Below are 25,732 nucleotides of genomic sequence, written 5' to 3' on the forward strand. Positions count from 1 at the left end.
ATGATTTCTATTGGATCATTATATTATTTTCCATCCATATTAAAGGTTTTATAGTGAAAAAGTTGGAGGAATCAACTCATAGGAAAAGGGATTATATTTTATTTGAGTGGAACTTATTCCATAGATTAGTGGAGTAGCTAAGAAAGGATATAGAGATGTAAAACAGAGAGGGTTTTTTGTATGTTAGCCCATGGATGATAGGTACCACCCTAGTTTACTTGCATCCATTTCTATTCAAAGAAAGAGAGACAAGAGTAATTGTTGAAAAATGTAGCAAGAAATTCTCAAATTTATTTTTCCTTGATTAAATTGACAAAATTCGAATTTCCACATCAGCAGAAAACTTGGATGTACTAAATGTATCTGACATGGCTTGAGTCACCCATTTTACTCATTAAATTCGAGTTGGAGTAGTTAGTTTTCAGTTAAGCATGTGAGATCGCTAATATGTAGCAATTAAAGTGAATTATCTCAAGTTATTTTCAGCTAAAATATTTCCAATTGTAACTAGTGGAAGGTCAGTTGTGTAGTGCGAATTAATTCTAACTCAGTGATCATCCAGTTAACTTATCAATCAACCCAAAATATCTAGTGCATACAGAGAGTTTGAGTTACCTAGTTGTGTTAGAGATTCCAAGGCAATGTAACATCAGTTGTCGACTAGTCTTGAGTGTACAAGTGTTGCTTGCAGTAAGATAATCAACCATGGGAATTGCCGAATTCATTTTGGAGAAATTCCTAAACAATAGGGGCCTAATTTCTTAGCAACTGTGCAAGGAAATAGGGGCTCAAATAGAGGAAGAAATTGACTCAGTCTGGGTTATATCTTCTTAGTGAGTAGAGAGATAGATTATTCACTTGCAAGTTGTGATCAATTGAGCAAATTAATTGTAATACATCTCTATTCATAATATTAATGCAAGCAGACTTTGGCATTTTTAGCAAATTAATTTTCGTAGGAAAAATATTGTTTGCATGTGTGTTATTTCTTATTGCGTGTCTAAAATATTTATTCTAAATTGTTAACTAACTTGTGTAGAGCTATAGAGTAGGTTTGTGTCTTGTGATTTTGCTTAAAACTTCATGAGAACTTGCAAATCGACACAATAATTTCTACATAGTATAAGAGCAGGATTCAAATTAGAGTAGGAATTTTGAAGTTGTGTCTCAAGAGGATTGAATTTGAAGTTTAGTGTAGCAGAATCTCTTCAGAGCTGAGAATATGGATTTCAATGGAATTAGGCTAGAGTATGCCTTACAAGGAAACTATAATTTCATAGCATGGAAGGATCACATGGAGGTGTTATTGGATGATAATGGATTGGTAGAATAAATCAAGGTAGATGTTGCAAAACCACCAAAATATAATGACTGGAACCTTGCTCAATGGAATAAATATGTAACCAAGGTGAGGGGAATAACATTGGAGGGAGTACGGGATCTCATTGTCTCAAATATCGGTGAAAGAGAAAATCCATTCAGAATGTGGAAAGCACTAAAAAGATTTTTCGAGAATAGTAGTGACCACAAGAAGCTGGAACTCAAGGATAATCTTTGAAGTATGAAGATGCACAAGAATGACACTATTATACAGTATCTTAGTAGGTTCACACAATGTCGTGATGAACTTGGTGGGGTTGGTGTTAATGTTCTAGAAGCTAACTTGGTAAGCCTAGCCCTTCTAGGCCTCCCCAAGAGCTAGCATAGATATCAAGATTTTATGAACGATAGGGATAAACTACCGAATTTTGAACGCTTATGGTCCAATTTGGTATAGGAGGAAATAAGGTGGAAAAGTAGATATGAGACTTCATTTAAGGGCGAGGATGAAGAAAAGTTTGAATTGGTTGGAAAGGGAAAATGGAAGAAATATCAATCCAAACCAGAATCCAGCTAAAGGGGCAAGAAGAAATATTTGTCCAAAATTAAATTCTTCCATTGTCGTGAATTTAGGAATTGTGCCACGAAGTTTCCATACAAAAAGGTAGGAAAGAAGATCTTAGAAGGAGGATCAAGCGAAGCCTTGGCTTCACAGTTGTAGCCTGACTTTATCCTTATCGCATGCATGAATAACAAAGTGATGGGGAGTGCATGGTACTTGGAATCAAGTGCATCGTTCCATATGACAAGATGTAGATAGTTTTCTACTCACTTGGAGGAGAAAGACATGCGTATGCATTTTGAGCTAGGGGATGATGGAGGCTATAATGTGACCATGCTTGGTTTAGTCACCTTTCAGAGGGAGTTGGGCTCCACTATGATGCTCAAGGATGTCATGTTCATTCTCAGCCTAAAGAAAAATATCATCTCTATTGTATTTTTGGAAGACCATGGTTAGGATGTGATCTTTAGAAAATGAAATGAATTCCTGAGACACATAGCCATTGGGTAGGTGAAGCTGATTAGAGTTCATGTGAAGAACCTGTATAAACTATATGTGGAATATTTTGTTGCATTAATCACTAAGTCGAAGAAATTGCAAGGTCACGATGTTGGTGAACTTTGGCACATAAGACTTGGCTATTTGCATCCCACAAGAAAGCAATGCGATGCTCTCTTGAGAGGGCACTTCATATCCCACAAGAAAAAGGATATTTTATATCCAAAGGAGAAGCCTCGAGAAGTTGTGGAGTAGCCTCAAATTGAGGAGCAGAGGGTGGAGATAGGCACTGAAGCAAAACCATCTAAAGAAGGTAGGAAAAGAACCAAGGAAGTTGAGGGACTTGTGCAAGATGCAAAGGAGAATGTGGATGCTCCTTCAAATTTGTGCAGGTAAAGGAGGTCACCTGATTGGTACATTGGATACATGGCTCTAACGACTGAGGTTGTAGATATTGAGACATGCTCTTTTGCGGAAGTAGTAGAGAAACATATATGGGTCATTGTAATGGTAGAGGAGTACGAATCCATTGTAAAGAAAAATGTTTGGGAAGTGGTCCCAAGACTAGCAGATAAATTATTAATGGGTTTGAGATGGATATTCAAGGTGAAGAAGGCAACAAATGGAAGCATAGAGAAGTATAAGGCCATATTTGTGGCCAAGGGGTACACCCAAATTGATGGAATTGACTATAAGGAGACCTTTTCTCCTGTAGCAAGGTACTCATCGATTATATAAATTCCTTCTATGGATGCACAGATGGGGTGGAAGATCCAGTTGATGGATGTAAAAACAACATTTCTCAATGGGATGATTGAGGAGGAGGTGTACATAGAGCAACCAAAAGGTGTTGAGATTTTTATCGAAAGTATCATGTATGTAGACTAAAGCAAGCATTGTATAGTCTCAAACAACACCCCGTGCTTGGTACACTAGGATCGATAACTATGTCACCTTTTAGGCTTCACCAAAAGTGAAGCAAATGAAAACCTCTATCATATATTGGTAGAATGTAAATTTCTTGTTATTGTCTTATATGTTGATGATTTGATTTTAACTGGTGATGAGAAGCTAATTAGAAGTTGCAAGGAGGACCTTGCAAGGGAATTTGAAATGAAGGACATGGGACTCATGCAATACCTCCTTGGTTTGGAAGTATGTCAAGGTGATGAGGAACTGTTTTCCCTCAAGGAAAGTGTGCAACTTAGATACTATAGAGATTTCACATGGAGAGTTGTGAGGCCATGGAGACAGCTCTAGTGACCAACTGGAGGAAGAAGGATGCCACTTCAGGTGAGGAAGTGGATGCTACCATTTATTGGCAACTAGTGGCTTCAATCATGTATCTTGTGAATACACAACCAAATATGTGCTATGAAGTCAACCAACTAAGTCAAGCTATGGTTAGGCCACCCAAAATTTTTTGGAAGGAAATTAAGCATTTTTTACAATACCTCAGAGACACTACCTAGTTTGAACTATGGTACATACGGAGAGAGGGAGTGAAGCTATGTGGCTTCAAAGATGCATACTAAGTGGGGATTCCATCAGACTTAAAGAGTACATCCGGTGGAATTTTTAGTGTTGGGTTCGCAACTGTTTCTTGGCATAGAAGGAAACAAATCTTTGTGGTGCTTAACTCGACAAAAGTAGAATACATGGTTGCAAGTGAAGCAACATGTGAGGTGATATGGATGAGAAAAATACTTGTTTGATATTTTTGGTCAGATGATGAATCCAACTGTGATCTACTATGATAATTACAGTTGCATCGATCTCTCTAAGAATCCTATATTTCATGGTTGATCGAAGCATATAGATATCTGATATCACCATTTACGGGACTGCGTGCAGAGGTAGATAATGTTGCTTTAGTACATTCGAAAGAGGAACAAGATGCTCACATTTTGACAAAGGCCTTGTCTAGAGGGAAGTTTGAGTTCCACAGGTGCATGAAGTGGTGGTTGATAACCCATTTAATGCTTAGATGAAGTGTTAAAAAATGCAGCAAGAAATTCTCAATTTGGTTTTTCCTTGATTAAATTGAGAAAATTCGAATTTCCACATCATCATAGAACTTAGATGCATTTAACTTGTGTGAAATTGCTTGTGTCACTCAGTTTACTCAGTAAATTTGAGTTGGAGGAGTTAGTTTGCAATTACGCATGTGAAATTGCTAATTTCTAGCAATCAAAGTCAGTTATCTCAAGTTGTTTTCAGTTAAACTAGTTCCAACTATTGGAGGAACTGGTGGAAGGTCATTTGTGTAGTGTAACATTAGTCTAAATCAACTATCATCTAGTTAACTGATCGATCAACCCAAAATAGCTAGTGCATGCCAAGTATTGATGTTCCCTAGTTGTGGTGGAGATTCCAAGGAAATGTAACATCAGTTGTAAACTAGTCTTCCGTTTGCAACTTTTGCATGTTGTCAGATGATCAACCTTTGGAATTGTGCAATCCATTTTGGAGAAATTCCTAAATAACAGGGGCCTCATTTCTCAAGAATTGTCCAAGAAAATAGGGGCTTAAGCAGAGGCATAAATTGACTAAGTCTATGTCAGAGCTTCTCAGTGAGAAGAGATATAGGTTATTCACGTGCATATTATGCTCAGTTGATCAAAGTAGTTGTAATACATCTCTATTCATCAAATTAATGCAAGAAAGAATTGCGGTTTTTAGAAAATTGCTTTCCCTATGAAAAATATTGTGTACATGTGTTTTATTTCTTATTCCATATCTGGTTTTTTTTTTCTAAATTGTCAATTAACTTTCATATGGTAGTAGAGTAGGTTTGTGGTTTGTGATTTTGATTAAAACTTCATGAGCAATTGTAAATATACACCATAATTTCTACAATAACCTCACCTTCTAGTTAGGGTTTCTCCCAAAAGGGTCTCCCAAGTCATATCTCATGTTAAATTTGATTTTGAGAGTGATTTTTCGATTCTTTTCTCTATTTTGGGAATATTTACATTCTGCATTCATATTTAATAAACAATAACATAATAATTCTTGGAATGTAAGGAGAAATTAAACTTCATAATATAGATTTTGGAGTTCAGTAAATTTCTATATCAAATTTATTTTGAGGAGATGTCTAGTAGAATATCCATGGTAGTTTATATGTAAGATTGGTATCATAGAATCTGTCTTTTTGTATATTGTGGGTAGTTGCACGGGACCCAAATTGGTTTAAGAAAAATGTTGTAAAACCATAGCCATCGATGATTAATCCATTAATAACCATTGAGATATGGTAGTGGAGAGGTTGTAAAGGATCAAAGAGCAGGTTGTATAAATAATTTGCAATATCAACCCCCTTATGGAAAATTTACTGAACAAGATTGGAATAAAAGAAGAAGGAGGTTCCAAATCAGAGGTCATCTTAGAAGGAAAATTGGGGGATCAAGAAGAACCAAAGAAGGATTATAGGAAAGAACTCAACAGAGAAGAACCTCATTTGAATGTCATGAAACATCCACATTTCCTATTCAAGATGGAAGGAAGATAGACATCAAGCCATATAAGGTGAAATTTATGCTTTTAAATTAAATAAATGGTTGCAGCAGTTAGAATTTATTTTATCATTCACTCCAAGAGAAATAACATAAAGGAAAATCTCAATTTGAAACTAGAGGCACATTCCCTAATTTTGTGGGAAATCGATAAAGAAACCCTAAGGTTGGAGGGGAATCCTCCAATGACTAAGTGCAAGGATTTAAATACTCTCATAATGTACCACTTCTAAACTATTGCGTGCATACATGATTAGCAGATACTGTGGAATTACATGAGGTAGAGACATAATTAGAGTGTACGAGAGTGCATGAAAAAATTCAAGAAGAGACAAAGAAGAGTCGAGAAAAAGCTAAAGGTGACTCTAGTCGCCTTCAATTTTTAATGAGCTTGAAGTGACAAGTGCTCAGATGGACCTTTTATTTTAAGGAGTCAAAAAGGAATGAAAGTGACTTCTCTAGAAGTCTAGACAAAGGGTTTACCAAATCGATTGTAAAATTGCAAAATACACCTTGGTGATAAATGATAGAGAAATTACCAAGGACTTATGTACGACAGTCAATCTTCCCGAATGCTGTGTTCAGTGCATTACGATCGATAGGGCAGCAGACACAACTTCCTAAGGATAAAGGATATTAGCCTATTATGGTCTCCCAATATATACTAGACGGTACCGGGAGCACAAGTCCATACTGGCACTTGTCGTATCAAAGAGGAGGAATCACCCAACCTTCGGTGACAACAAACTATCAAAGCATGTCTATCTAAAACATCATAAACAATGCAGAATCAGAAACACATTGACCATCCAATTGCATTCATAAACAAGAAGATTCACAAATACAAGATCATATGGAGGAAAACTCAAAGAACTTTATTAATAGTAATGTAAGAGAGGATTACAACCCAACTGTCTGATCCATCATCATCCTCCGAGTTGTAGAATCCCTCTTCACCTTATAAACAAGCAAATCACCCAACAATGCAATGTCTCTTCTCACCAACAAACCAACAAAACTTCCTTACAAAATACAAAATTCCAGCCTGGGTTTTTGATTAGTGTCATTCAAGGATAATTTTAGGGGCGAATGTTCGCCCTTTGGCGAAATTAAGGGGTTTTAAATTTTTAGTGGGCGAATATTTTGTATCATAGTACATTTTTACAAATCACCTCAAATAGCCCACCTTATTTTAAGGGAGAGGGTAAAAAAGGTAAATTTAGCCCTTGAAATTAGGACTTACAACCTTCCATTCGCCCATTTTCAAGAATAAGTTTTATTTAAGTTAATCCATTCGCCCATTTTCAAGAATAGGTTTTATTTAAGTGAATCCTATGGGCCAAATACCATATTTATAAAAGAGGTATGGTAAATTAATAAAAATATAAATAAATGAGAGGTATGGTAAATAAATAAAACATTTTTTATATTTACTCCATAAGTCACCTTATATACATGTAACGGTGCAAACAAATAAAAATATAAGTAAAGTGGAGGTATGGTAAATAAATAAAACGTCTTTTTATACTTACTCAAATGGTATGGTAAATAAATATAAATATAAATAAACTAGACGTATCGTAAATAAATAAAACCTATTTTTATATTTAGTCCATAACCCTCGTTCTATTTATGAAGGCTCAAGAAAGAGGTTTTATTTAAGTGAATCCTATGGGCCAAATACCATATTTTTAAAAGAGGTATGGTAAAATAATAAAAATATAAATAAACGAGAGGTATGGTAAACAAATAAAACATTTTTATGAAGGCTCAAGAAAGAGGTTTTATTTAAGTGAATCCTATGGGCCAAATACCATATTTGTAAAAGAGGTATGGTAAAATAATAAAAATATAAATAAACGAGAGGTATGGTAAACAAATAAAACATTTTTTTATATTTACTCCATAAGTCACCTTATATTTACGAACACTCAAAAAATGGGTTATATTTAGATGAAACCTATGGCCAAAATACTATGGGACAAATACCATGGACTAGATTGTTATTAATACCATGCAAAAAACCATTATTAACCCTAATATTAGAATTAATAAAAATAAAAATGGCACATGGTATTGACCCATGGTATTCACCTGGAATGTAGCCTATTTAAATGGGGAAATTAAACCAGCATGTAGCCTATGCTAAGATTCACTAGGACTTTACAAAGTTTTATTATTTAGTGAAAGACTCGCCAAGATCTTACAAGATTTTATAATTGAGTAAAATATTCGCCATGCCTGGTGAGAGATTTACCAAAAAATTATATATACATATTATATTATTGATAAAATCGCCTTCCATTTTTCCTATATACCATGGAGATTCGCCCATTTATTATATTTATAAATTTAGGGGGGGTTCTTAAAATTTTCCCTATCATTCCACTAATATTTCTTGGTTCCACTTGGAGATTTCATTGATCTCTTACTCATACCTGGGCGAATTCAGAGAGGCAAGTGTCATATGAGAAGTTTCTGGAAGATTCCATGATCATCCACTTAGCAAACTGTCTCTGCCATTTGTCTATTCTCACTCTACAGAAGGCCTTTTTAGTATGATCGCATCCCCCGTGTGTAGAAAGTGAGATGCATTGCACCGTGACCATGGAGTAGTCAGTATGGTCTAGTTTTGGCGAGTTCTGAGTAGTTTTTCAAGTGGAACTTCTAGGAAATGATGTAATCATTTGACCATGATCCTTTAGGGTATGACACAAAACTTTTAAGGACTAAAGAGCCCTTGGTTTATCGACATATCAGTTTGGAGTTGCAGTGCCCAAATATGTCTATAACAGTTGCCCCCAAAGCATGAGGTCATAAATCTTCTGATGTCGGGTGAAGTGCTTTATCATGAGGATTCGAGGTATTCAAACTGGAAGGTGACCTATATAAGATACAATACAATACATCATCATCATATTATTTTCATGATCTAGCTGAGGCAAGCATTCCCATGCTCAGCTTTATAAATTCATTTTCATGTACATAAGACAAACAATCTTCTTTTGTTGCAGACTGGTGATTCTTCGCATGAAGAGTCATCTTCCCTGGCTTATATGACTATCTGTGCGACTTCTGTGTACAATTGATGTATTTATTTTCCTGAATATATCACAGCCCAGATGGATGAAACTGGATCCGGGGTCTCCAAAACTCATCCAATATTCGCCTGATGTACAAGTTGATCCATGTGAAAAGATGTTCTGAAGTCGAACATGGAAAGACATCACCTCATTACTAGCCAATAATATGAGCTGTTAACAGATGCGAGAGGAATCACCGATAATGATGATGACCCTCAAGGTACTACAGTACAATTCACATGGTGTGAATATATGAGCTGATGTCGAACACCATGCAAAGCCTTTCAGTCGAAGGTCATTGATGTAAACCTGTCACCGGAAGTGAGGAAATTTCCATTCAGCCATGGAAGCTTCAAAGTAATGAAAGGGTTTTTTCTAAGTCAGCTTCTTGGATAATGAGTTGATGTCGAAAAGAAGTGACCTATTTTAGGAGGGTCTTGATGTATCCCACATCTACAACATAAAACGGAGCAAATGATTTTTGTGGAGGTGAAAACGATCTGATGATATGAGGTTCAGGAATGGCGGTCATGAAAAATGAAGCGTGGATGTAATGCAGTGGATGAGGCGTTTGCTGGATGGTGAATTCTCTGAATGACTTCTCTTGAACATATTGGTGACACTGATATGGACTGGTAGCGTTAACCCCATGGATGGCATGGCGGACCAATGGTGATGGTGAATGGAAACCCAACCCAACTCAATCACGGTGATGGAGTGAAAGTGTCATGTTCAAGAGCGACTTGCTACCAATATAGTTCTTCAAGTTTTCTTCCCATTTTTCCCCAGTCATTGCTAACCAGTACCTTTTTATTTTTGACAAGCTTGAGGAGGATAACATATGCTTGGTCTATGTTTAGCGAGCCTAGCGTCAGTGAGACTCGTTCTTGTCTAGGTGGACAAGTTTGTCGCTATTGTTTTAACGATTTTAACGACAAATATAACTCGGTCCTTTTCTTGTTTAGAGAGTCTAAAAACGGATGAAAAGGAGACTCCAACAGTCCTTTTTCATGGCATAATCCCTTAAGTCTGAAAAACTATAAAATAATACGAAAGGGATGACTTTTCGATAGTTTTAACGAACCGACAAAGAAAAGTGCTCGATCTTTTTGTTTAATAATCCCTCAAGTCCAAAAAGATTAAAACATGTAAGAGGGATAGCGTTCCCCTTACTTTAATGAGCTAGGAAGGCCAATAGCTCCACAATATTTTTATATTTAACGAGTCTAGAAAGAGTTTAAAAGAGGCTCGTTTTTTAGGAATGAGTGATATTTCAAGGTAGCAGCTAGTTCCAGGTAAGTTTGGAACTTCTCAAAACATGGTAGTGTGAAGAGGGTGGCAATCAGAATCACTCGTCGCAGATGTTCCTCAAAAGGGTAAACAATCAAGTGGAAGCGTATGGTCGCCGAATGAAATGGAGGTGACGGAATGAACACAACCAAAGTTCACAAAGGGCAGATAACAAACCGATCACAAAGGTTATTTACCAAAGGCGGGTTTATTTTTTAATGAGCTTGAACCTTGTGCCAACATGTGCTCATTTTAGGTTGATTTTTTAACGAGCTTGAACCTTGTGGGAACATTGCTCTTACCAGTCTTTTGATAATGTCTCTTGGTAGATTTATTTTTTAATGAGCTTGATCACTACTATAACATGTGCTCATGACCTTTTTATTTAAGCTAGAAACGACCGAGCTACGAGGTTAAACGGTTAAGAATCTACAAACTAAGAAAATCAAAGGTTGCTTTTCACTTACATGCAAAGGTTTGCATGACCCTAGGTCTTTTAGTAGAAGGAGAGTTTCCAGGTTACCAAATGGAAGTTCCTGCGGTTAGGCAGGATTGTTTGTGTCGACCGACAAAAACTCTTCCTTTTCTTTGCCCGTCGAAATGGATGAAGGTGATTGTTGTGAGCCCGAATCACATAACGTACGAAGATGAATGTTTTAAGCTTCACAATCGTACAAAGGAAATAATCGCGTTAGACTGATTACATAAACTTTATGGGAATGTTATTCGGTCCAAGTATTATGACCTTTCAAGAAAATCTCTCTTTTCCTTTGGGTTCGCTTGCCGAAGCAGACTAGGGTGCATGCCCCCTAATCTTCATCACACTCACCGAACTACTTGCGGTAATTAGGTGGATGGGATGAAGATGGAAGAGACTTTGTTGATGCGAAGAGACCATTTAGGGATTATTGTTTATTTATAGCTATGTTTGAACCAGGAAATGAAAGTTGGTCGACAAGTTGCACCAATCTACCTTCATGTGGAAATGACATCACTCGGAAGAATGTGGAAACAATGGCTTCCATTCTATATATATAATCACATCCAAGGAGTAGATTGTAATCTAGTGGACCTTGGACTACCATCATGTTCAAATAAATGGTTTTCTTTCTCAAAGTTATCGGTAACGTTGGAAGGATCCCTAATGGTCGATTGGTTCTTTTGTTGAAGCCCAACAAATTTGATTTTCAGGCAAAAGCGATGGCGAACCAAGCGCTTTACAAGTAGTTGAGGAAAGGATACTCATCGAAGCCCTTTCATTTATGATTGTGCCAGACACGATCATTTTGTAAACCTATACTATGATTCATAATGGTACATTAGATGGAAGGTAAGGTTTCGCTAGTTGATTCCAATCAAAGAAAACAACTAGACTGCTCGGAGGAGGTACCAGATAAATGTCCGGATAAGTTTCATGAAATGGAGGGGTCTCTTTGTGTTGTGAAGGAATGGGCAGATTTTCCCCAAGTTTATTAGACTCCATATCGATAAAAAGAATTTGAACGGTGTCGTTCTCATCCTCTTTGGAAACTATATCATCTAAAGGTGGATTTTCTGAAGGCAAGACTGGGTCGACTGCCATCTCGACTAGTTGAATTTGATTTGGTATGGACTCAGAAGGTTCACTTTCAATGATAGGCGATTCGATCGACAATTGAGTTATGTCAACCAAGTTTTCAACTAGCAAAGGATGTGGCAAGAGTTTCTTGTATCCAAGTGGAAGTCGCCGTGGTGAAGTAGGATGATTATCCAAAATGTCTTTGGCTTCGTCCAGAAGAGGACAACGGTGAAGAGTATGATCACCATCACATAATCTACATGGAACTCTAGCTTTTCCTTTCTGTCGATTGACTTCGTTTTCACTAGTTGATGGTGCGCTGTCAACCTGACTGTCAGGGGTTGATGACACCGAATGGTGTAAGTGGGGAGACCATTCTCTCAAGATCCGTGGGATGCAAGGGCAATCTTGATGGTAATGGTTCTCCTTGCAAATTGTGCATGGAGTTTTTGGTTTCGAAATTTTAGTGTGTGGATTTTCACCAGACGATGCTTTGGTGTTCCCTTGCTTAGCTGGCTTCTTCTTCTTCTCCTTCCCTTTCTTTTTCTTCTTAGCTACTTGGATTTTAGTGTCACTAGTTTCACCAAGCGAAGAGGAAGAAGGGAAAGGAGAAACAAATGAAGTAGAAGGTGAAGGGGTAACTTTAGTATAATCTAGTTGCTGATTAGATTGTTGAGGAATTGCGGTGTTTTGAACGACAGAGGTCAAGAAAAGCAATACCGGCAGGCCAATTGTGATTCTTGGAAGGGACAATGTAGCCATATATGGAGAACCAATATATCCCCAAGAGGAGAAAGGACTAGAATTCCCTCCAAGGGGGATTCCTTGATTGATAGACTCCATTATATCAACCTCAGATCAACGTAGGAACAAGGATGTTATTCCATTTAAAATAGATTTTAAAGACAGTTGGACGCAACTTCCTTTTTCAATTTTTAAGTGTCGAGAAAAAACTAAAGGTGACTCTAGTCGCCTTCAATTTTTGATGAGCCTGAAGTGACAAGTGCTCAGATGGACCTTCTCTTTTACGGAGTCGAAAAGGAACGAAAGTGACTGCTCTGGAAGTCTAGATAGAGGGTTTACCAAATCGATCGTAAAACTACAAAATACACCTTGGTGATAAATGATAGAGAAATTACCAAGGACTTATGTACGGTATTTAATTTTCCCGAATGCTGTGTTCAGTGCATTACGATCAATACGGTGGCAGACATGGCTTCCTAAGGATAAATGATATCATCCTATTGTGGTCTCCCAATATATACTCGATGGTACAGGGAGCACAAGTCCATACTGGCACTTGTTGTATCAAAGAGGAGGAATCACCCAACCTGCGATGAAAACAATAGTTACCAGGTTTTACGATGCTGGAGCATGTCTCTAGCCTAGACTTCTAGATGTGTTGCATTAGATTCCAAAGCATTTTTATGTTCATTGAGGTTTATTTTAGAGTTGATCTTGCTTAGAAGTTTGTCTTTCAAGGTTCACCGCGTGATGTAGATGTGAAATTCCTAAATATGCAATATAAAATGATAAATAGTCGTTTATTTTCTTTTAGATATGAAAATCCTAGCTACAAAGGAAAGAAGATAATGATTTTTCTTTTAGCAGAGAGCATAGATAACACACTAAATGCACTTTCCTAAATCAAATTTTGCAAGCAGTCAAAATGTAGATGCACATGCATGTATTTGTTTTCCGCTTTCTTAATGTGTGATGACAAAAAAGAAAGCTAAGTACAGATCTGAACTATTTTCTCTCAAAGCGACAACACTAACAATTTTTCTTTTCAAAACAAAAGGAAGACTAAGTCGACACTTTTAGATTTCGAATTGAAAACATTTTTCAACACTTGAAATACGAATAATTTCAAAATCTAGTACAATGACAAAAATACAATCAACTATCCAGAAGAGGAAGACTTTATGACACTCTTCTTGTGATTCAAAATGACAATTACGACACTTGCACCGAAAACGACAGTTCGATTAGGCTACTTTTGACAAAGGAAGACTGTAAATAATTGAAAAATACACAAAAACATTTACAATTCCTAACTGATGGAGGCTGAAATAATGTGAAGGAAGATGGTTACAACAAGAAGGTATTGATCATGAACAACAAAACTACTGAATAAAGCTGAAAACATAGAGAAAAAGCTAAATTTCAGAGAAGAAAAACAGTTCACTCAATCATCGCACCTGTTACAAAGGGAAACAGGGATGCATCTCACCTACAACACACGAGAGGTGTGATGCATCCAGGTTGCACAGTTACAGACAGTGCGATGGGCCAAGGAGTGAAACGGACCTTGGTTTTTTCTCAAAACCTGCAGCTAAGTTTAGTGATTTAGGCTGAGTAATGATGGATAATAAACACAAAACATAAGGGTAGGATCTGATGAGGTTTTGAGCTACCACAAGGGCACTTAGGATGCTTTGTAAGTCAGATGTTCAGTTCATAAAACAACCTGGAGATTGACTAAAGCAGCATTTATCTACTTCGCAATTGCATAACAAAGGCGTTTCTAAGGCTAGGTGGCTAACTTCAAGCTACATCTGTAGTTTATAAAACAAACAACAAACAAACAAACTAGTGTCGATTCAAAATTCTAGTCCCACTAAGGCGGGTAGCTATCTTAGAAACAAACAATGAAAGTTTTTTAAGAGTTTCTTTAAGTGTGATAGATGGAAGAGAGGAAAAGAGGACCAACCTGGATATTTCGCTTTGATCCTAGCTTTATTTCTCCTTTACTTGATAGAATTTTCCACTCCTCTCCTACTTGTCCTGCTTCAAAGAGTACCTGTAGAGTCAAAGTAATAGCAAACTATCAAAGCATCTCTATCTAAAACATCATAAACAATGCAGAATCATAAACAATTTGACCATACAATTGCATTCATAAACAATAAGATTCACAAATACAAGATCATATGGAGGAAAAATCAAAGAACTTTATTAATAGTAATGTAAGAGAGGATTACAACCCAGCTGTCTGATCCAGCATCACCTTCCAATTTGAATACCTTAGATCCTCATGATAAATCATTTCACCAGAAATCAAAAGATTTCATTTTTTAATGAGGTTGACACCAGTCAACGAACTATCCTCTGGCGACCTTTGATCACAACTCATAACGGGTGATGAAGGAAAGATATGGTTCCAATGCCCCCAGTACATAATGTACAACATCACTGAATTGATCGTCAGATGATGTAGGTATGGTAAGGCTTGGAGGAAATACCTCATGATAATCCACACTATCGAAATGGTCAAATTTCTTCTTAATCTTTTATGATGTAGAAGATATCATATGAGAGGTTCCCACTGTAGCCACTTCTACCAGATTACTTGGAGGTGAGAGGACAAAAGTACCCATTAAGCATGTGTCATTTAGGAGACCTACTCCGACATGTTGAAGCAATTGAGAATGTCCATGGATCAATGGAATGCTTCCAATAGCTTGTGAACTGTTTGGGAAAAAGGTTAGTTGGTCAACGATTGTAATTCGACCTTGGAAGGGAAATGAAATCTTTCTAAAATATGTTGACACAACAGCAGCCATAGCATAAACCTAGGGCTTTCCCAGTAGGATTTTGTAGTCAAGGTTTCCATCGATGACCTCGACTTCAATTTCTACTGTCTTGCCCCCCAGTTCGATTTGCAAGTTACTTAATATCCCATATGGCGTGTATGTTCTTCCATCGAACTCTTTTAATTTCGTTGATGATCGTGACAAGGGTGGAGAGCAAATTTTTTTCCAGCAACTCATTGAAATAATATAGGTAGATGTTCCCTCATCAATGATTGTTTGATGAACAGTTTTGTTGAGGGCTTTTACCTCTATGAGGAAAGTAAGTTATGTTGGTAACTGAGGTTCGTATCTTTATGATTAAAGGCCACTCGATTGGAATCTGCTGGATCAATCCCACCTATTGCTGATAACAAAGCCTGTTTTTGGGATGGGAAATTTTGTAGTACTTTAAGTGTCGACATAGCGGATGGCGATTTGGCCAAATCTTCCACTATATTATAATTTTTTGCTGCTCGAGACGAGGATTAAATGTCGTTTTATGTACTACTCCCTTAGGCGGTTTTATTGTTAATTCAAGAATAAATGGTGGAACAAATTCTGACGAAGTTGTTGTCGAACTATTAGGTTGATCTGTAGCCTTGCTGTTTGACGACTATGGATTTCCATAATCTTTATTCCTTGTAGATATCAAAGCATCATTTTGTAGTTTCGAGATGGATAACATAAGCACTTGGGATGGGGAAGCATGATCGATAGCAAACAGGCTTGTTTCTGGGCTCAGAAACGGATTAGTCAACACCGCTGGGGTATTTGAAGTTTTTAAAAATTTCATAACCGCAGCTTCATGTGGACAATCTTTCGTGACATGCTCATCGTCACATATGTAACATGGATAACGAGGTTTCTTTCGCCTAGCATGGTTTTCAGAAGATTTTTCAGGAGGTGAATTTTCTTGTTTCTTCTTATTATTTGTCCCTTTCTTCTTTCCCCATGGTTTCTTAGGATTTTTTCCTTTGTCAATTGACACATCGTTGACCTCCAAGGCGAGAGGTTCTTAATCTGCTTTTTGACTAGAAACTATGCAGGGTTTTTTAGATGTAGTCTTTGCGGTTTTCGTGCTTGTTTCACCTATCACGCCATCGCCGGCATGAGAGTCCTTGTTTGATTTAGGAGTGTGAGGAATGGAAAATTCCGGTCCAGGAGCATCAAGAATTTTGTCGTAGAGCGTGCCAGACTGAGTATAGATCAAGTCTAAATATTGTGCACGAGCAATGACTTGCTCTTTAGTGACAACTCCTCCCTTAGCCACATCTTCTGTAATAGAGGGTAATAATGACTTTATAAACCATTCAACTAAACGTTGATCAGGAACATATGTCTTTACCATTCTTCGACGATGCTGCCACTCATGAATATGATCAGATATGTCAGTGGATTTCTTCTGTTTAAAGTTGGGAAGGAGTTCTGTCCCTGTTTCATACCTTGTGGGTAACTAAAAATGGGTTAAAAAAGTAGTGGCAAGGGTGCTGAAGTTATCAAACGAAGCTCTAGGAAATTCTATATACCATTTAGCCGCGGGACCCGTTAACTTTTGCTAAAAAAGGCGAAGCCTAATTGAATCATCATTCAGGGTTCTGTATGAACACCACAAATGGAACATAGAGAATATTCCAAAAAAGGAAAGAAGAAATGAAAACGGGGGCAGGGAAAAAAGACAATATCCATAAAGCACCAGTATAAATATAATAGAAACCATTAAAACCACTATAAAATCAATGTTCATATATAAGAGAAGTGTTGGAAACTACATCTAGAACTCAAACCAAAGAACCAAAAGATGGGTGGGAAGAATAAAAGTATCATGGCCATAGACTTGAGCAACCAGGTCGAAAACATCTCAGGTGTGGATGAGAATATTGTCTACACATTAAACTAGAAGGGGGTGATCTAAGTAGCCTTCAACAATGGGAATACAACGAGATGGGGAAAATATTTTATATATGATATAGGTTAAGTATATGAAAATTGATGCTTTGTTCGACTCACAATTGTCGAAAAATACCATCACAACATAGTTAGTCAACTAATTGCGATTGAAAGTTTGTGATCATCCAAACCCATATCCATTGGGATGGGTAGATAAGGCACAAGGGCATCATTCAATTAACCTATGACATATCATGTGTTTTAGTGGCATACTAAAAATACCACTAATTTGACTACCCCCTACTAATACAAACCCAATACACCTTCCCAATTCAAAATACTCTACTTTCACTAGATATTGTAGGGATCCATTTTTTCATTAACATTTTTTATACTCGTTTATATTTTCTCATTAGCTGTGAGCTCCATTTTTTGTACCTACCAATATAAAATCCCTTTATCCCCTATTATATGCCTAATATATTATGTCAATTTTCCTTCAATATATATCCCCCAATATGAATGCATGTGGTATGGTATATCTTACCCAGTTAAGCCCCTCTGATTCTAGTTTACTCTATTTTTATACTTCTTAAACCTAATAATTTTTTTTTGTAAGTTTGACAGGACCTTTTTCGTTCATTCATTTTTATCAAAAGTATGTTACAAACATAGTCAAGACGTTCAGTGGCCTCAACTTCCACATTGAGTAACAAGCTCTGTTGTCCATTGAACAACATTAAATTTCATCCAAAAACAAAAAAAATTAGGTTGTCTAACAGTGCCTTGTAGGACTGAATGTCTGGAAACCATCTACATCCCAAATATCTATAGCATAGAAATCTAGTTTACATATACATCATAGAATATTAAAAAGAAATAAGTGTAGCCATAAACATGCAAATTCCTAATCACCAGAGGACTCCACAAGAGTTGGGTCCTTTGCACTTGAACCTAATAATTCATACTAAGGAAGACATGGAATGTTTTTTTCAATGTGGCTGAGACGAACATTCTGCTACTAAATTTGGAGTTGTATGAGTTGAAATTATTTCTAAATTTCCTGAAAAACTGAATCATATTGGAAAGACCCTTGGCCACAATACTTTTCATCAATGAGTAGAGGTGAACAATTTTCTTGTATTGGGTGGTGCGGCCTCTAGAATGTCTTGGGTTCATAACTAAATCACACTAGTCTTGCACCTAAACCTTTTCTTCTGAACACTAATTGAATTCAGATTCCCAATTTGAAATCAATTTCAAAACTTGACTCCGAGTACTTGTTTGATAGGACTAGGTTGCACCTCAAGTGATCTCAACAGCTGATTTACAGCCACATCTTCGTGCTTGATGGTTCAAGGATGGGTTTTTACCTCCTTTCTTCCCCGATATCCTTCCCCAACCGTGACCACCTTTGCCTGAAGAACAGAAACTAGGGGTTGAGAAATCCATACATGTTTTCCACCAAATAACAGAGACACCAAAATCCTTAGGTGACATAGAGCGAACCGAAAATCTAGGCCAACGTACCCGCTTGGATGCGAGGTACATATAGTGGCTATGATGACCTGACATAATAACATAACATAGAAGTAGGTCGCATCTTACATTAGGCTCAAGCCTACCAAATACCCTGAGGGTGGAACGGGATTGCGAACTTGAACATAAGATACAAAATTAAGGCTCCCCAAGCCCAAGTGAAACCATTTACACAGGCAAGAAAAGGTGGATCTATTTCCCAGGAAAGAAGGCTCCACACACTGGATTCCTGAGCCCAATTTAAGAAAAAACCATAGGATAAGTGCAATGAATCAAATACAAGAGGTTCAGGATACTTCCTATTATCAGAATCAACAATTCAATGAAATATCGAGCATCGATGAATAGACATGCACCAACTAGATAATTCCAAACTGGAGAGACATAATACATTCCCGTGCGGGATAAAATAATGCCAAAGTGGATAGATATAGTCACATAAAAAGAAAAAATCACATAGGACAAGAGAACGAAAATTGTCCAATTTTCCAGACAATGGTTCCATTTTCTTCCGAATATCATACTGTAGGACATGTCTTTTAAGATCTGAGAGACAACAGAGTACTTTGCAGACCATAGTAGGAGAGGAGGTATAAAGAGAATTACATACCTGACAGAGGATGTCATTAAACTGAGGAAACCAACTATGTCTGATAAATTAACACACTTGTCCTTTCTTTTAAACGAGGATACACTTAATAGGAACCTTCGACCACCACAAAGAACCAAAACCCAACACAAAATTGTAAAACACATAGAGTTTCGATCCCATACCACCTCGAGGGAAAGTTCACATCAGCTCGTCGCATCGTCATTAATAATCACAATGCACACTACCACCCAACGTTGATAACCAAGCATGTTAGGGCATGGGTACACAAACCCTCCTACCCTTCATCAACCAACTTACTCATAACAAGGATCCCGAGAAGATCCATTAGATGTATCACACCTCAATCGGGGATTTAACCTAATAATTTATTTTAGTAACATTATTTTAGCTCTTTCATATAAGTTATTAATCATTATCTCTTTTGTATCATTTTGAACATCCACTAATTTATTATTTATAATATATATAATTAACCCATATATCATTAATACTAATATTGGTTTGACAAAAATCTATTATTATTATTATTATTATTATTTAATTCCTCCTTCCATTTTAGCTATTTTTTGAAATTCGTTTAATTGATTCCAATAAATTAATAATTATTAATGAACGTTCTCATTCTCTTCATGCTCCGTAATGGCAATATCCTTTATATATTCTTGGTATATCACTCTTCACGACATCAATCTAATATTTTTGTCCATTAAGATGGGTGAAGCATTGCCCAAAACATGAGACACCTCAATGAGTCTACACAATATTCTAGAAGTTCTCAACATAATAAAAATAAAAGTAAAATAAAAAATAAAATTAATAATTATAATTATTAATTATTAATATTATCAATAATTAAACCAACCTAGATCCATATTAACTCTCGGTCTACCAAGCACCGATATAGATCAAATTTCTTTTCACTCTAAAATAGTTTTGTGCCTTAAGAGATTTGATCTCTCTTGACACTTGGTAGATCGAGAGTTAAGATTGATGTAAGTTGGTGTAATATAGAAATGATACTTTATCACTATGTTATAATATGTATTATTATATATTATATAAAACATTTTATTTCTCTTTTGAGTAAATATTTGTATTACTTTCTAAAAAATAAATCACATGAAAGAGTTGAATGTCTTAGATTAGCCAGTCACTAGGGAAATCTGACCATGTCAAAAAATGTATCCATTTAAGAGAGGCAAAAGATAAAAAAAATTCCTAGAGATTCAAAATAAACCATACATATTGTAATATATGGCCCTCCAAGGCCATGAGAGAAAGACAAATAAATAGGAAAGTGAAAAACTGAAAAATAATAACAAAGGAAAAAACATAGAGGGGTCCAAATCTATTGCTACAACCTGGATCGACTATTTGTTGTTGCCTGGTGACCAATGGGTAGTATGGGGGGTGTCTGTTGAAAATATATATGGCATCAATAGATAGGTGATTTCTCTACTTTGATAATTTATTGTGAGTGCCTTTTTACTGCTTGATTATGACCTTCTCCTTCTTATGTTCTTATTGTGTTCTTTTCATCAAGACAAATACCAATGCTTGAACAATAAGTAGACACGAGACATCAGATATAGGCTGCCATCTAGGGTTAAAACATCTCACTCTTTGAGAGGAAAACAAAAAAAAATACTCTTATAGAAGCTTCAACTGACAAATACATAGAGGATTATAAAGACCCTTGACACTAGAGCCCTTCCAAGACCAAGTCACAAGCCTCCTCTTCACCCTTACGTCAATGCTTCTCTTATTCTTCCTATTCTCGACTTCCTTCATAATTTCGATCTGTTCTTGTAAGTCTACAATATTTTTGTTCACAATACAAACCCTATCAGCTTTTGATCATTGAACAATCTCCTTTTAGAGGGAGACTCTTTTCACTTCTACTCGACTTCCCTTCAACGAAGTCTTCACCCAATCTAGAGCACCCTTATATGAATGCAATCTTTGACGTCCCTTTGCAAACTTCAGATCTGTAATATTTGTATGTGTGAGGGTAGACTAGCCCAAAAATAGTCCCACATTGATGTCACTATCGTCATTATCCTTTCCTCTTCCTTCACTGATTTTAAGGCTCCTTCTAAGATGATTTTTCCACTTGGTTATTTCGGACATGCTTGACCGAATTGTTCTCTTCCAAATGGGGCCGAGAAATACTATATATAGTGGGTCGTCCATGATTATTAGGCTAACATGATCACTGAAATATACCGACATCATCTTTCTAGTATTATCCCTTTCACTGTAGGACAACTTGAGTTAGGATTTGCGACAAGGTCTTGGAGGGTGAATTAGAAAAAAAATTTGACTTTTAAAAGGTGTAACATGCCTTGAATAGATGACAATGACTCCTTAGACTTTTATGACTAGATGAAAAAATCCCTAAGGGCTCACAATGGAAGCCTTAACTAAAAATAAAATCTTTTTCTCATGAAACCCATGAGGCGCATTAGAATAATTTTACCTTTTTCTTCTTTTCATCTTTTACATAAAATCACAATTACATGTCATTATGAAGACCGGACCTAGTTACACTTTTCAACACTCCCTCTTAAATAGGGAGGTAATTGGTCATTCTGAATCTAAATAATTTCTCATAAGAAGAATCAGATTGGTAACCCATCTATATAGCATCATATCAACCACAATTGGCACATAGCAAAGAATTGACTAACAACTCTATCTCTCAACAAGATCCGAGCTCAATTCTGGTGAGAGAAATGATTCATAAACACTCTCATCATTGTCTCTCCTAGAACATACGCCACCCGGGTTCTTAGGGTATGTTCCACCAATAATATTCTTATCTTGGATTCCCAGTACTCAATGAATATCGGTCCTCTATGACTATACTTATCATGGATTCCCTATCTCATCCTCAAAGAGCATCGGATGCCAAATGTTTACCCAATCCTCCATTCTTTCTTCCCAGTGAAGACAAGAATGACGTGTCAATATCTCCCTCTCAATTAGGGAGGATAATTCGATTCCAAGTTTCTATCAAGTAATAAAAATTGTTTCCAAGCTCGCTCTAGCTAGGGACCTACAACAACATGAAGAGCTCGTTCCTTCGATGTCATGAATTTCTTCTTTGTTATGGAGTATTAATATTTTGGGAATTTTTCATAGGGCACAGTTCATCCATAACTTTCATCCACGAGTCAGTCATGTCATCATTCCTTTAATCAAATAGTGATCCATCAATCTACATATGGCCTTGCTTCATGTAATTCTACCTTCTTCATGTTCTATTGTTCAGAAGGATATTACATCATTCTACATTGTTCTCTTGGAGGACATTCATAGTTCTTCCCTTGTAAATATTGCATAAGGTCATCCAGATATGTGTTAAAAAATAAGAAATGAACACTTAAATTAAAATTACCTTTGTGATGGTACTTCATCATGACATCTTCTTGATGGCATCAACATCCTAAATATAAGTTTACACATTTCTTAAAGATGTATATTGTCAAGGGTCTCTATCTTTTTCATACTTCCATCAGAGTCTTCATATCTTTCGAAATATGTCATAATTGAAACTTTCAGTTCCCGAATGTTGATTTCCTTCATCCATGGTTGCATAGTCTACAATATCTTCCTTCCTTGCTTCAAATGTTTCATTTCGAAGAGCTTCCAATCAGAGTTCCTCCACTTACTGTTAATTACCTCATATTCCATATGAGGACATATTATGTTGATTTCATCTAGTGTGACCCATGCCTTGCTATATCCTTATATAGAAGAATATACTTTCACTTTGATGATTCTTCTCAATATAGAGTAGTGATCCATGTTACCTACAACCATTCGACATGACTTTATAATATTGAATACATGCATACATACCTCATTTTCCCTTTGGGCCATCTAGGATTCTTTCAACAACTTCCAGGATTTGGAAGAGCTTCAATCCTTGATAAACTTCATCACTTATGTCATCATATAATCATCCCATTAATTCTACAAGCTGGAGTTCCTGATGAGATACGTTTTTCCTTTCTAGATTGGTGAATCTTCCGATGAATATTTCATCAGAGAATCTGGAGGATCTTGCATAAACCTATCCAAAAAATGTTACCTCTTGAGTGATGTATGATGAGAATCGTCCTTGATGACTTCTTCCTTTTTCCCATAAGTGTCACTTGAGCTTTCAATAAGGTTCCCAAGAGCTATATCCTTCATATTTGACTACCATAGATTTTATGTCAGACACCCTTCATGTTTCATATGTTGATGTCACGAGCTCTTACTTCTAATGTTTCTACCATGATGCCATCTTCTGATATGATGCATCCTATCATATTTACACTGCCTCCTATCTAGATAGATATTATTTACACAACTGAGGAGTACTTAGTGGAAGAGATTATCTCATTCATAGTAGAGATCTCTGACTTCGTCCTGCTTAAGCTTCTTCTTCTTAGTTTCTTCCACTTCTTTGGTAATATGGGCTTCTTCCTTATTTCTCTTGTTATTATCGTTCTTAAGTTTAGGAAAATCTCTTCTGTAGCACCCATATTCCTAACATACATAGCACCGAACCCTTTTGATGTTCTTATTTTTCTTTTGGGGACCAAAGTTTCCAAATTTTCCCTTTCTCTTTGCCATAACAACATATGCTTAGTTTTGTTCATTTGATCCCACAATAATTTTTCCTTTAATCTGGTTTCTTCAATTTTGCAGAGAGACCATAGATCATGGAAAGGATTGGCTTCTTTCTTCCCATAAATACTTGAATTGACATTTCCCCATTCCTTTGGTAACGCATCTAATACTACAGTGGTCATTTATTCGTCAGACATTATTTAACCCAGATTTTGAATTTGATCTCTTATTTCAAAAATCCTCATGATGTATGAGTGTATTCCTTCTTGCTTTGAAATCTTCAATTTGTAGATTTCTTGTCTTAGAGATATAACTTCACCTACTGAACTCACATAAAATAAATCTACCAATTTGTTATATACATCTTTTGAAGTGCTTAAGTTTGATACATATGGGGTGAGGGACTCCTTGATGGATTCTATGAAGTGCATGTGCAGTTTAATGTGTTTGTTGCATTGATGTTAGACTGTATCTTTGCATAGTTTAATGGCACTTTTATTATCACACCAAAGTGTAGTCGGATGTTGCTGCTGAAAGCTAAACTTTGATAGGATCTGATGAAGCCACAAGGCTTCCTTACTAGATTCTACAACACCACGATACTCTACTTCTGCTGAAGAAAGAGAAATGGAACTTTGTTTCTTGCAAGCCCATGTAATAGGTCCTAAACCAAGAGTGAACACATAACCTGCAGTAGACTTCTGATCATCAAGTTCACCAGCCCAATCTGAATCAGTGAAACAAACCAATAGAGGATATTCTTCTACACTGTAATGAATCCAAAACTAAATTGTGCCTCGAACATAACGAAGTATTCTCTTAGTTGATTTCCAATGAATTTCATGTTGGTTTTGCATAAACCAAGCAATAAGGCCAACAAAAAAGGAAAGGTCAGGACAGGTATGGCTTAGATACAAAATTTTTCCTACAATTTGATGGTATAAGGTAGCATCAACTTCAGGGGAAATACAAGTGACTGAAGGTTTGGCTCGAGACTGAAAGGGAGAATCATACCTTAAAGGAAATGGCTAATTATATGCTTCAATCTAAAGGACTTAGTCTTAATTTTTGGGCAGAAGCAATTAACTATGCAAATTATATAGTAAATCACACTCATACTAAGGTTTTAAATAATATCACTCCAAAAGAAGCATGGAGCTCAATTAAACCAGATATAAGTAACTTTCGTGTTTTTGGAAGTGAAGCATGGGCCCATATTGCAAATGAGAAACATAAATCTTTAGGACCTAAGAGTGAAAAATGTATTTTTGTTGGATATTCTGAAGATGTTAAAGGATATAGACTTATTCCACTTAAGTCCAAAAATTTTATCATTAGAAGAGATGTAAAGTTTGTTGAAAATATATGGGCCTACAAGCCTAGTTCGGCCGATGTGTCACCTATCTCTATCCCTTCTACTTATGAAAATATTTCTTCTTCGGATGATGACATCGAGAATGACAATCCTCCTCCACCTTCTCAAGATCCTCCTTCAGCACGTCAGCTTCCAAAATGGGTCTGTGCTACTTGGGATGTAGTAGGTGTTCTTGTTGGTGATCCCACAGATCAGCGATGTACACGTTCTCAGTTCGATAGAGCCTCTTCTTTACTCTCTCAAGCTTCAGTGAATTATGATATTGACACCTTTGTTGAAGCTTCAGGGCAT

Source organism: Pinus tabuliformis, chromosome 1_2 (genome assembly GCF_031772625.1).
Source record: "Pinus tabuliformis cultivar Carrire ecotype Pingquan chromosome 1_2, CPIR1, whole genome shotgun sequence".
Lineage (NCBI taxonomy): Eukaryota > Viridiplantae > Streptophyta > Pinopsida > Pinales > Pinaceae > Pinus > Pinus tabuliformis.